Source organism: Pan troglodytes, chromosome 8 (assembly GCF_028858775.2).
Source record: "Pan troglodytes isolate AG18354 chromosome 8, NHGRI_mPanTro3-v2.0_pri, whole genome shotgun sequence".
Classification (NCBI taxonomy): Eukaryota; Metazoa; Chordata; class Mammalia; order Primates; family Hominidae; genus Pan; species Pan troglodytes.
The window spans coordinates 85,843,480-85,856,405 of record NC_072406.2 but is presented as its reverse complement, the minus strand read 5'-3'; the positions used below and the strand labels follow the sequence as shown (position 1 = coordinate 85,856,405).

Below are 12,926 nucleotides of genomic sequence, written 5' to 3'. Positions count from 1 at the left end.
GATTACAGCCATGAGCCACCTCACCCGGCCATCAAGTATATTCTTTATCATATAGCTGGCAATGTTTTTTCTAGTTTGCTGTTTACTTTTAGGGGAAATCTCTTGACCATCAGTGAGTAAAACACTAGAATAGGCTGTTATAATGCTTGTAATATCTTGACATGAGGAAAATTCTAGGATGGCTGGAATTTGTAAAATCAAGTCTGTTGAATAAATTTATGAATTAAAACAAGGGGGAAAAAGCCTACTTTTGGGTACAAATGTGATTTGACTATAAAATTCTGGTATTCATTTAATGTTTTTTACAGTTATGTGCCATCTGAGTTAGAGGAGTTGCATTTAAAATTGGGGAGAAGCTAGCTCAATAAAATTGATCAGATTAAAAATCCTCAATAGTATATGTAAATAATAACTATCTGATATTTAATTATACATATAGGATAAATTAGGTTTTCTGTCTATCTATTTTATTTTATTTTTGAGACAGGGTCGAACTCTTTCCCAGGTGGGAGTGCAGTGGCGGGATCTCAACTCACTGCAGCTTCAACCTCCCTGGGCTCAGGTGATCCTCCTGCCTCAGCCTCCCGAGTAGCTGGGACTATAGGGGCATACCACCGTGCCTGGCTAGTTTTTTTGTATTTTTCGTAGCGATGAGTTGTCACTGTGTTGTGCAGCCTGGTCTGGAACTCATGAGGTCAAGTGATCTGCCTGCCTCGTCTCCCAAATTGCTGGGATTTACAGGTGTGAGCCACTGCACCTGGCCTATTTTATTTCATTTTTATTACTATTTTTTTGAGATGGAGTCTCGCTCTGTTGCCCAGACGGAGTGCAGTGGCGTGATCTCTACTCACTGCAACCTCCGCCTCCCAGGTTCAAGCGATTCTCCTGCCTCAGCCTCCTGAGTAGCTGGGATTATAGGTGCCTGCCACCATGCCTAACTAATTTTTTTTTTTTTTTTAGTAGAGACGGGGTTTCACCATGTCGACCAGGCTGGTCTCGAACTCCTGATGTCAAGTGATGCACCTGCCTTGGCCTCCCAAAGTGCTGGGATTACAGGTGTGAGCTACTGCGCCCAGCCTATTTTTTATTTATTCATTTTTTCTAGATCTGGGTTCTCACTATGTTGCCCAGGCTGGCCTGGAACTCCTTCACTCAAGCCATCCTCCCACCTTAGCCTTCCAAGTAGCTGAGCTTATAGATAGGAGCTACCATACCTTGTACTTCACTAAGGTTTTTAATTTAGTTTATCAATATTAAAAAATATGGACACATTTTTAATATTTAATGAGAAGTAGTAGAAAAATGGAATTCACTTTAAGGCTCACTTTTCTGTCTTTTTCTCCCAGAGAGTATATTGGTAGAAAAGCTTATCCAAATTTTACTTATTTTAGTTTCAGGGATACTTTCATATAATAAATTTGTGAATTATTTTATTTTTATGGCTTATATCAGGCACATATATGAATATTTGTATATTAAGGAGGTATGATGGTAGAATGTACAAAAATGTTTTTTAAAAAACTCACTGTTGCTCTTCTAGAATTTTTCTTATTTCAGTTTGTCTGTATAAATATTCTCTATAGATAAGTGACTTTTAAGGAAAAGCTGTTATATTCATTACATAGCTTGTTGCAAATAGGAAATCTAGCCCTATTATTGTTGGTATGAAACTAACAAGCTTTTCTGAAAGCCATATTTTAGTGTTTTGGCACTGTGTGGTAGCATTACCTTCCCGTGCCATGTTGAAAACAAGAAACATGTTCTACAAAGCACATTTTTTTCAAATGGCATTTGAGTTTTTAAATGAAAACAGAAGCTGAGGTAAGGCTATATTGTATTCTTGCAAAATACATTTTTGTTTTATTGTGACCTGTGTGTAGGTTCATTTTTTCTAGGATGTTTGAAAAGTTTCTTTCTTTTTTTTTCTTTTTCCTGAGACAGAACTGTCTCAGAAAAGTGATAGATGTCAGTTCTTGCTCAGTGGTCCAGGCTGCAGTGCAGTGGTGCGAACTCAGCTCACTGCAACCTCTGCCTCCTGGGTTCAAGCGATTCTCCCACTTCAGCCTCCCAGATAGCTGGGACTACAGGTGTGTGTGCCACCATGTCCGGCTAATTTTTGTAATTTTAGTAGAGTTGGGGTTTCACCATGTTGGCCAGGCTGGTCTCAAACTCCTGACCTTGAGTGATCCGCCCACCTTGGCCTCCCAAAGTGCTGGGATTACAGTACAGGTGTGAGCCGCTGTGCCTGGCCAAAAGTTTCTGATATAAAGCTGGCAGGAAGTCAGTGACAATTATTAAGTCTTGGCAGAAAAATTTCTAAGTTTCTCCTGAGAAGAAATTTCTGAAGAAACATCTTGTAGATAATGTAGTTTCACAGTAAAGTTTTTTTATTTTTATTTTTTTAATTTGAGGCAGAGCCTTGTTCTGTCACCCAGGCTGGAGTGCAGTGGTGTGATCTCAGCTCACTGCAGCCTCCGCCTCCCAGGTTCAAGTGATTCTCATGCCTCAGCCTCCCAAGTAGCTGGGATTATGGGCATGTGCCACCACACTTGGCTAATTTTTTTTTTTTTTTTTTGGAGACAGAGTCTTGCTCTATCACCAAGGCTGGAGTGCAGTGGCGTGATTTTGGCTCACTGCAACCTCCGCCTCCCAGGTTTAAGCAGTTCTCCTGCCTCAGCCTCCTGAGTAGCTGGGATTACAGGCGCACGCCACCACACCCAGCTAATTTTTTTTTTTTTTTTTTTTTTTTTTTGGTGACGGAGTCTCGCTCTGTAGCCAGGCTGGAGTGCAGTGGCATGATCTTGGCTCACTGCAACCTCCGCTTCCCAGGCTCAAGTGCTTCTCTTTCCTCAGCCTCCTGAGTAGCTGGGATTATAGGTGCCTGCCACCATGCCCAGCTAATTTTTGTATTTTTAGTAGAGATGGGGTTTCACCATGTTAGCCAGCATGGTCTCGATCTCCTGACTTCATGATCCACCCACCTCTGCCTCCCAAAGTGCTGGGATTACAGGCAGGAGCCACCATGCCCAGCAATTTTTGTATTTTAAGTAAAGACAGGGTTTCACCATGTTGGCCAGGTTGGTCTTGAACTCCTGACCTCAAGTGATTCGCCCACCTCGGCCTCCCAAAGTGCTGGGATTACAGGCGAGAGCCACAGCACCCAGCCTCGTGGTAAAGTTCATATAGAAAAATGCATTCTCTGTGGAAACAAAACTTATTTGTGTGCCATTGTTTCATTTCTGACCCGGGCTGAGCTTTTATTTCTCTGTGCAGATCCATTTCCTTTGATGGTACATCCTGTCTTGGATGTTGACCCCAGTCAGAGCTGTATAGTGCCAAAACAAGATAGTTCTTTGGTTCTTTTTTGCCATTTCTTTCAACTCCTTGTTTATCTTTACTCATGGTCATTGAAGATCAGAAGGGTATTTAGGAACAAATGGGAATTCTATGTGTTCCTTCAGTGTTAGGGGAACACCAGGGAGATGCAATATCATTTTAATATTGGGTTTTCACCTTTCCTGATGCCTACTAGGTCTAAGGAAACATCAAGCTTATTTTACAGCTTGATATAAGAAACTTTGTAATTAGCAAATTAAGCTTTAGACACCTCAGTGTTTTAGAGTACTTACTGATATCTATAATACATATTCCTAGGGCCTATGCCTTTCCATATAAATTTTACTTATTTTTTGAGACAAAGTCTCACTCTGTCCCCCTGGCTGGAGTGCAGTGCCGTGATCTTGGGATCTTGGCTCACTGCAACCTCCACCTCCCAGGTTCAAGCGATCCTTCCACCTCAGCCTCCTGTGTAGCTGGGACTACAGACACGCGCTAGCATGCCCTGCTAATTTTTTATATTTTTAGTAGAGACTGGGTTTCATCATGTTGGCTAGGCTGGTCTCGAACTCCTGGGCTCAAATGATCTGCCCGCCTCGGCCTTCCAAAATGTTGGAATTACAGGCATGAGCCACCAAGCCTGGCCAAATTATTAAATGTTTTTGAACCTCACTTCCCTTATCTGTGAGATTAGGATAATAATAACCTACCTGAGCAAATTAAATGAAGTGATAGATGTCAGTTCTTAGCACAGTAGCCATAATGTTATAGGGACTCTAAATTTCAGTTTTCTTTTTCCCTTCCTTGAGCCGATTTAAGTTTTAAAAGATAGTGATTGTAAAATTACTTCGTAAGTGTATACAGTTATTTCAAATATTGTTCATGTTTGTGTTAAAAACAGTCAAACTCATTTTGGTTATGTTGGTATAAGACGGAAACGTAGGGAAATGAGACAATAGAGAAAGTCTGAATAACTGTTTTTTTTTTGTTTTTTTTTGTTTTTGAGATGGAATCTCGCTCTGTTGCCCAGGCTGGAGTGCGGTGTCATGAACTCGGCTCACTGCAACGTCCGCCTCCCGGGTTCAAGCGATTCTTCTGCCTCATCCCCTGAAGTAGCTGGGACCACAGGCACGCGCTACCATGCCCGGCTAATTTTTGTATTTTTGTTAGGGACAGGGTTTCACCATATTGCCCAGGCTGGTCTCGGACTCCTGACTTCGTGATCCACCTGCCTTGGCCTCCCAAATTGCTGGGATTATAGGCGTGAGCCACCGTGCCCAGCCAAATCTGAATAACTTGTTGAGCAATATCATGTGGCAGGAGCTAGGCTTAACACTTCGCACACTGCAACTCATTTAATCCTTACTACTCAATTAAGCACATTTCTTCCTCTGAAGGATTACTTCTTAGTTTTCTTTTTTTTTTTTTTTGAGACGGAGTCTTGCTCTGTCTCCCAGGCTGGGGTGCAGTGGCGTGATCTTGGCTTACTGCAACCTCCGCTTCCCGGGTTCAAGCAATTCTCGTGTCTCAGCCTCTCAAGCAGCTGGAATTACAGCGCATGCCACCATCCCTGGGAAATTTTTTGCGTTTTTAGTAGATACAGGGTTTTACCATGTTGGTCAGGGTGATCTTGAACTCCTGAGCTCAGGCTCTCCATCCTCCTCCAGCTCCCAAAATGTTGGGATTACAGGCGCGAGCCACCGTACTCGGCCTACTTCTTAGTTTTTAAAATTAAAGTTTTCGTATTTCCACCCTTTTGAATAATAAGCCTCAGGAATGGGGCTCTTAATAACTTAATGCAGACTTCAAACTTTGTATAGAATATGACAAATAATTAATGACTTTTATTTCTAAGCTACCATCCTTTGTATTTGGAGACTATGTTCTTTAGGCTAATTCTTCTTTCTGTTTTTTTTTTTCTTTCTTTTTTTTTTTTTTAAGCAAACTCTAGGAATGAGTTTGTGGAAACCAGGTCTCACTGTCCTGCAAGATGGAGTGCAATGGTAGGATTATGGCTCACTGCAGCCTCCACCTCCTGGACTCAAGTGATCCTCCTGAGTAGTTGGGACTACAGGTGCATGCCACCACACCTGGCTAATTTTTGTATTTTTTGTAGTGATGGAGTTTCACCATGTTGCCCAGGCTGGTCTCAAACTCCTGGGCTCAAGCTATCCTCCTACCTTGGCCTCCCAAAGTGCTGGGATTACAGGCATGAGCCACTGTGCCTGGTCAATATTTACTTTCTAATTCCTGCCTCTAGAAATACATTAGCTGCCCTGAACATATTAGGTTTTTCAGTTGTATGAAACTGTTCAGTTAGGTAGTTGGGAGTAATGAATTTGATGCCTATTGGTCCATTTCTTTTTTTTTTTTTTTTGAGATATTGTCTCGCTCTGTCACCCAGGCTGGAGTGCAGTGGCACGATCTCGGCTCACTGCAACCTCCGCCTCCCAGGTTCACACCATTCTCCTGCCTCAGCCTCCCAAGTAGCTGGGACTGCAGGTGCCCGCCACCACACCTGGCTAATTTTTTTGTATTTTTAGTAGAGACGGGGTTTCACCGTGTTAGCCAGGATGGTCTCGATCTCCTGACCTTGTGATCTGCCCACCTCGGCCTCCCAAAGTGCTGGGATTACAGGCATGAGCCACTGCGCCCGGCGCCTATTAGTCCTTTTCAACAAATATCACCAGTAAGGCTTGAATTGTTTTTTGAAATGAGAAAAGCAGCAGATTGTTTATTTGAATTTGAATTTAGAGTGTTTCTCTCTCAACACCTTATACTGATCAGGCTAAGAGATGGGCTCTCCTGTGTTGCCCAGGCTGTACTCGAACGCCTAGGCTCAAGTAATTCCTTCCCTCCTCAGCCTCCTGATTGGCTGGGACTACAGGTGAGCAGCATCACACCCCACTTTGTGTTTTGATTAGTTCTCTTTATTTTTTAAAAAATTGTGGTAAAATACACATAATATTTATCATCTTAACCATTTTAAGTGTACAGTTCAGTAGTGTTGCATACATTCACATTGTTGTGCAGCCAATCTTCAGCACTCTTTTTTTTTTTTTTTTTTTTTTTTTGAGACAGCCTCACTCTGTCGCCCAGGCTGGAGTGCAGTGGGGTGATCTCGGCTCACTGCAACCTCTGCCTCCTGGGTTCAAGTGATTCTCCTACTTCACCCTCCCGAGTGGCTGGGATTACAGGACTGTACCACCACGCCCGGCTAATTTTTGTATTTTTAGTAAAGACAGGGTTTCACCATGTTGGCCAGGCTGGTCTTGAACTCCTGACATTGGGTGATCCACCCGCCTTGGCCTCCACAAGTGCTGGGATTACAGGTGTGCGCTACCACACCTGCCCACCCTGTTTCATCTCATAAAACTGAGACTCCAAATCCATTAAACACCCCCCGATTCCTCCTTCCCCAAAGTGCCTAGCCACTACCATCCAACTTTCTGTTTCAATGAATTTGACTATTCTTCATGCCTCATATAATGGAGTCATTGGTATTTGTCCTGTTGTGACTGGCTTATTTCACTTAGTATAATGTCCTCAAGTTCATCTGTGTTGTAGCATGTGTCAGATTTTCCTTCCTTTTTAAGGCTGAATCAGTTCTATGTATGTACCACATTTTGCTTACCTGTTCTCTTAGGTGGCTCCTACCTGTTGTCTATTGTCAATAATGTTGCTATGAACATGGGTATACAATTATCTCTTTATTTATTTTTTGAGACAGAGTCTTGCTCTGTTGCCCAGGCTGGAATGCAGTGGCACAATCATGGCTCACTGCAGTCTCGATATTCTGGGCTCAAGTGATCCTTTCACCTCAGCTTCCCAAGTAGCTGAGACTACAGGCACACACCACCACATCCAACTAATTAAAAAAAAAAATTGGCTAGGTGCAGTGGCTCACACCTGTAATCCCAGCACTTTGGGAGGCCAAGGTGGGCGGATCATGAGGTCAGGAGATGGAGACCATCCTGCCTAACATGGTAAAACCCCGTCTCTACTAAAAATACAAAAAATTAGCCAAGCATGGTGGCGGGGCCCTGTAGTCCCAGTGAGAGGTGAAGCCAGCTGGACCTCCTGGGTCGAGTGGGGACTTGGAGAACTTTTCTGTCTAGCTAGAGGATTGTAAACACAGCAATCAGTGCTCTGTGTCTAGCTAAAGGATTGTAAATGCACCAATCAGCACTCCGTGTCTAGCTAAAGGATTGTAAATGCATCATTCAGCACTCTGTAAAAATGGACCAATCAGTACTCTGTAAAATGGACCGATCAGCAGGACGTGGGTGGGGACAAATATGGGAATAAAAGCTGTCCACCCCAGCTAGCAGTGGCAACCCGCTTGGGTCACCTTCCACACTGTGGAAGCTTTGTTCTTTTGCTCTTCAAAATAAATCTTGCTGCTGCTCACTCTTTGGGTCTGTGCCACCTTTAAGAGCTGTAACACTCATCGCGAAGATCTGCGGCTTCATTCTTGAAGTCAGCGAGACCAAGAACCCACTGGAAGGAACCAACTCTGGACACACCAGCTGCTTGGGAGGCTGAGGCAGGAGAATGGCGTGAATCAGGGAGGCGGAGCTTGCAGTGAGCCAAGATTGCACCACTGCACTCCAGCCTCGGCAACAATGCGAGACTCTGTCTCAAAAAAAAAAAAAAAAAATTTGTGGAGATGGAGTCTCACTATGTTGCCCAGCCTTGTCTCAAACTCATGAGATCAAGCAATCCTGCCTCAGCCTCCCAAAATACTGGGATTACGTGTGTGAGCCAATGTGCCTGGCAAGTTATCTCTTTGAGAGCATATTTTCAGTTCTTTTGGATATGTAACCAAAAGTAGAATTGCTGGATCATATGTCATTTTATTTTAATTTTGAAGAACTATCATACTAATTTTCATACTGGCTATACCATTTGACATTCTTACCAGTGTGCACAAGGATACCAATTTCTCCACGTTCTTGCCAACATTGTTTTTTTTGTTTTGTGTGTGGTTTTGTTTTGTTTTTTTGAGATGGACTCTTGCTCTGTCGCCCAGGCTGGAGTCAGTGGTGCGATCTCGGCTCACTGCAACCTCCGCCTCCTGGGTTCAAGCGATTCTCCTGCCTCAGCCTCCTGAGTAGCTGGGACTACAGGTGCGCACCACCACACACGGCTAATTTTTGTATTTTTAGTACAGGCAGGGTTTCACCACATTGGCCAGGCTGGTCTCGAACTCCTGACCTCATGATCTGCCCCCTTCGTCCTTCCAAAGTGCTGGGATTACAGGTGTGAGCCACTGTGCCTGGCCACCTTTTTTTTTAATAGTAGCCATCCTAATAAGTGTGAGGTGATATCTCACTGTGGTTTTGATTTATTTTCCCTAATGATTAGTGAACTTGAGTGTCTTTTCCTGTGTTCGTTGGCCATTGGTGTATCTTCTTTGGAGAAATGTCTGTTCAAGTTCTTTATTTTTTAATTGTATTTTGTTGTTGTTGAGTTGTAGGAGTTTTTTTGTTGTTTTTGTTTTTGAGACAGGGTCTCACTCTGTCACCCAGGCTGGAGTTGAGTGGTGTGATCTCGGCTCACTGCCACCTCTGCCTCCCGGGTTAAAGTGCTTCTCCTGCCTCAGCTTCCCAAGCAGCTGGCATTACAGGTGTGCGCCACCACGCCTGATTAACTTTTTTGCATTTTTAGTAGAGACAGGGCTTAATAGAGACAGGTTTAGTAGAGATGGGGTTTCGCCATGTTGGCCAAGCTGGTCTCAAACTCCTGGCCTCAAATGATCTGCCCGCCTTGGCCACCCAAAGTGCTGGCATTACAGATGTGAGCCACCGCACACGGCAGGAGGTCTTTATATATTGTGGGTATTAGCCCCTTATCAGAATAATGATTTACAAATATTTTCTCCCATCTCATGGGTTGTCCTTTCTCTTTTCCTTTGATTCACAGTTCTGTTTTTTAAAAATTTTATTATATATTTTCTAAGACATTTAAAAGAATAATACAGTAAACATCTTTATAATCGCCATCCAGCAAATTAAATATTAGTAAATTGGTTTGCTCCCGAGTTTCCCCTTATTGATTACAAGTCCCTCACCAAAGGTAACCACTAATGAATTTGATTTTTCTCTGACATAGTTTATACTCCTTAGACAGCCTGTTAGCGTATTAGAAGCTTGTGATGACTGAAGTAAAAATACTGCAAAGGTCCTGGGGAAGGCTAATTAGGGTGGGATGAGTTCTTTCTTAGATTTTTGTGATGCTGTTTTCAAAAGCCCAGTTCAGCACCCTATCAGAGATACTTGCACATAATAGGTGTACAGAAATGTTTGTTGAATAACTATTTGGAACCCATGTACTTCTGATTGAAGATATTTTGTACCACTATTATACTATTTTCTTTCTTTCTTTTTTTTTTTTTTTGAGACAGAGTCTTGCTCTGTCGCCCAGGCTGGAGTGCAGTGGTGCGATCTCAGCTCACTGCAATCTCCACCTCCTGAGTTCAAGCAGTTCTCCTGTCTCAGTCTCCCAAGTAGCTGGGACTACAGGCGCACACCACCATGCCTGGCTAATTTTTGTATTTTTATTAGAGACAGGTTTTCACCTTGGTCAGGCTGGCCTTGAACTCCTGACCTCAGGTGATCCACCCGCCTTGGCCTCCCAAAGTTCTGGGATTATAGGCATGAGCCACAGTGCCTGGCCACTATTATACTATTTTTTTTTTTTGAATCAGAGTCTTGCTCTGTCACCCAGGCTGGAGTGCAGTAGCATGATCTCAGCTTACTGCAAGCTCTGCCTCCTGGGTTCACGCCATTCTCCTGCCTCAGCCTCCTGAGTAGCTGGGACTACAGATGCCCACCACCACGCCTGGCTAATTTTTTTATAATTTTAGTAGAGATGGGGTTTCACAGTGTTAGCCAGAATGGTCTTGATTTCCTGACCTCGTGATCTGCCCACCTCGGCCTCCCAAAGTGCTGGGATTACAGGCGTGAGCCACCGTGCCCGGCTATTATACTATTTTTTCATGAAGTGAAGTTTACATATCTCTGTATTAGGATTACTGTATACTTTACCAATAAATAGACTGCTATGGCAGAATAAAGGTTTTCTTAGAGGTAGTAAAACTGAGGGCAAACCTGAGTTGGGAACATTTTAGCTCTAAATACATACAGTACATTTAGCTGCCTTGGCTAATTTAACTTTTAGACAGGGCAAATGGAATAAGGCAGATGTTGAGGTGCTACATTTTTGGTTCAGAAAAATGGTTGTGAGTTTTGAAAGAAGGCATGATTCTGGTAAGATCTGACTGTGGGCAAGGGGCTGTTGAAACAAACAGTGCAGTGTTTCCAGGGCAGTGGTGAAGGACTTGACCTCCATTGTAGCTGAAAATGAAGTCCTTCTCTAACAAAGCCATAGTAGCAGCAGCAGCAGCTGTTGCCACTGCCACCTGCGTTCAGTGGCTGTGTGAGGTGGCTAGACCAGGAAATGATTCCATGGCACTAGGCATGTATAAGGAAAGACTTACTTTGGCTCTGGCAAAGTGGTTGTACAGGTTGTGGGTGTCACTTTAAACATACAAAGATCTGCTTGCTGGAGGAGGGGCAGCTTCTTGAGGATCAGGTGTGCATCTGAAAGGGATGAGCTCATCCTTCTAACCAGACCTGCTCTAGACGCTGACTGAATGTTTTCCTAGTTCCAAGTCCCGCAGCTGGGAGAAGCAGGAAATGATTGACGCTTCAGGCACTTGGTGAGTAGCAAAAAGAAAGAAAAAAAAAGGCATTTTTGGGGAAGCTTTTGAAATGTGTGTGTGAGTATCAGGTTGAAGGTGACATACACACACATTCAGTCTTTCTCTAAGTTGAGGATTGCAGTAAAGTGTATGGTGGTATTGAGGAAAGCAAAGCTTTGGTGGTTCTAACTTTATTCTACTGCTTCTTTTTGAGGTGACTTTCCATGACTTAACAATTTTGTTTCCTACACTGTCTTGACTGGTTTCATTTCTCTAGGAAATAAGAATCCCAGGAGCTCCTTTTTTATTTTCAAGGATCTTCATGACTTGTTTTGGAGCTTTTATTGATGGAACTTATCCCACATTAGAAGACTTCTGTGTTGGATTTCAGAGCTCCTATACATGATCCTGTTTTGTTTTAATTTACCCAAACTTTCCTATTCACTTTAAGTAAGGTTCTTAAACATGAAATTGGTTTAGAAAAGAAATATCATTTATTATTTATTTGTAACCTTTATTTTAGGTTCCAGGGTACATGCGCAGGTTTGCCATATAGGTAAACTGCATGTTACAGGGGTTTGATGTACAAATTATTTCATCATCCAGGTAATAAGCATAGTACCTGATAGGTAGTTTTTTGAGATAGAGTTTCACTCTTGTCACCCAGGCTGGAGTGCAGTGGCGCGATCCCGTCTCACTGCAACCTCCGCCCCCCGGGTTCAAGCGATTCTCCTGCCTCGGCCTCCTGAGTAGCTGGGATTACAGGTGACCGCCACCACACCCAGCTAATTTTTGTATTTTTGGTAGAGATGGGGTTTCACCATGTTGGCCAGGCTGGTCTCGAACTCCTAACTTCAGGTGATCTGCCTGCCTCAGCCTCCCGAAGTGCTGGCATTATAGGCGCAAGCCCCTGCGCCTGGCCCCTGATAGGTAGTTTTTTGACTCTTACCCTCCTTCCACCTTCTATCCTCAAGTAGGCCCCAATTGTTTATTATTTTGAATGGAACTTTTTATCTTGAGATAATTCTAGATTTATACAGAGTTAAAATAAATAATAATATTGACCTGATGTACCATTTACCTCATTTCCTCCAATGGCAATATCTTCCAAAATTATAGTACAATTTTACAACTGGGGTATTGATGTTGATACAGTCAAGGTACCAAATATTTTCATCACCACAGGATCTACCATGTCCTTTTATAGCTACCCCCACTTCCCTTCCACCCCTACACCTTTCTTAACTCCTGTCAACCGCTAATCAAAAAATCAATTTTTAGCAGAGAAAATTTTATGTGCAATCCTGAGAAGTTCTGTATTAAAGATCCACATGGCCTTATGAAAAGAGCCCTTGGGCCGGGCGCGGTTGCTCACAAGTGTAATCCCAGCACTTGGGAGGCCAAGGCAGGCAGATCACCTGAAGTCAGGAGTTCGAGGCAGCCTGACAAACATGGAGAAACCCCGTCTCTACTAAAAATACAAAATTAGCTGAGCGTGGTGGTGCATGCCTGTAATCCCAGCAACTCGGGAGGTTGAGACAGGAGAATCGCTTGAACCCAGGAGGCAGAGGTTGCAGTGAGCCAAGATCACGCCATTGCACTCCAGCCTGGGCAAAAAGAGCGAAACTCTATCTCAAAAAAAAAAAAAAAAAAAAAAGCCCCAAAGTGCAATCGATTTTGGTTCATTGTAGCTCTTTACCTTGGGCAAATAATTTTAATTTCTCTGTGCTTCAGTTTCCTTATCTGTAAAATGGGATAGTGGTATATTAACCTGTTTTGCAGGATTTTTGAGAAATTGTAAAACTCTTCCAAAAAATAAATATATAGATTATTATTAGCAGCAGGGATAATTGTTTTCAAACTGGAAAGTATATAGCAAGTTAAA

At 43.0% G+C, this 12,926-nt stretch overlaps 1 protein-coding gene across 37 annotated transcripts in view; it reads left to right on the top strand.

The window, feature by feature from the left end:
• USP54 (ubiquitin specific peptidase 54) overlaps positions 1–12,926 on the top strand; it is a 128,562-nt gene that overhangs the window by 13,475 nt on the left and 102,161 nt on the right. Inside the window, exon 1 of one of the 37 annotated variants that reach the window (XM_054660213.2) lies at positions 10,970–11,059. The exons of the other annotated variants lie outside the window; for them this stretch is intronic. The gene's annotated coding sequence lies outside the window, so the exon portion shown is untranslated. Of the gene's footprint in view, positions 1–10,969; positions 11,060–12,926 lie in introns of those variants that run through there. 37 annotated transcript variants of the gene reach the window in all.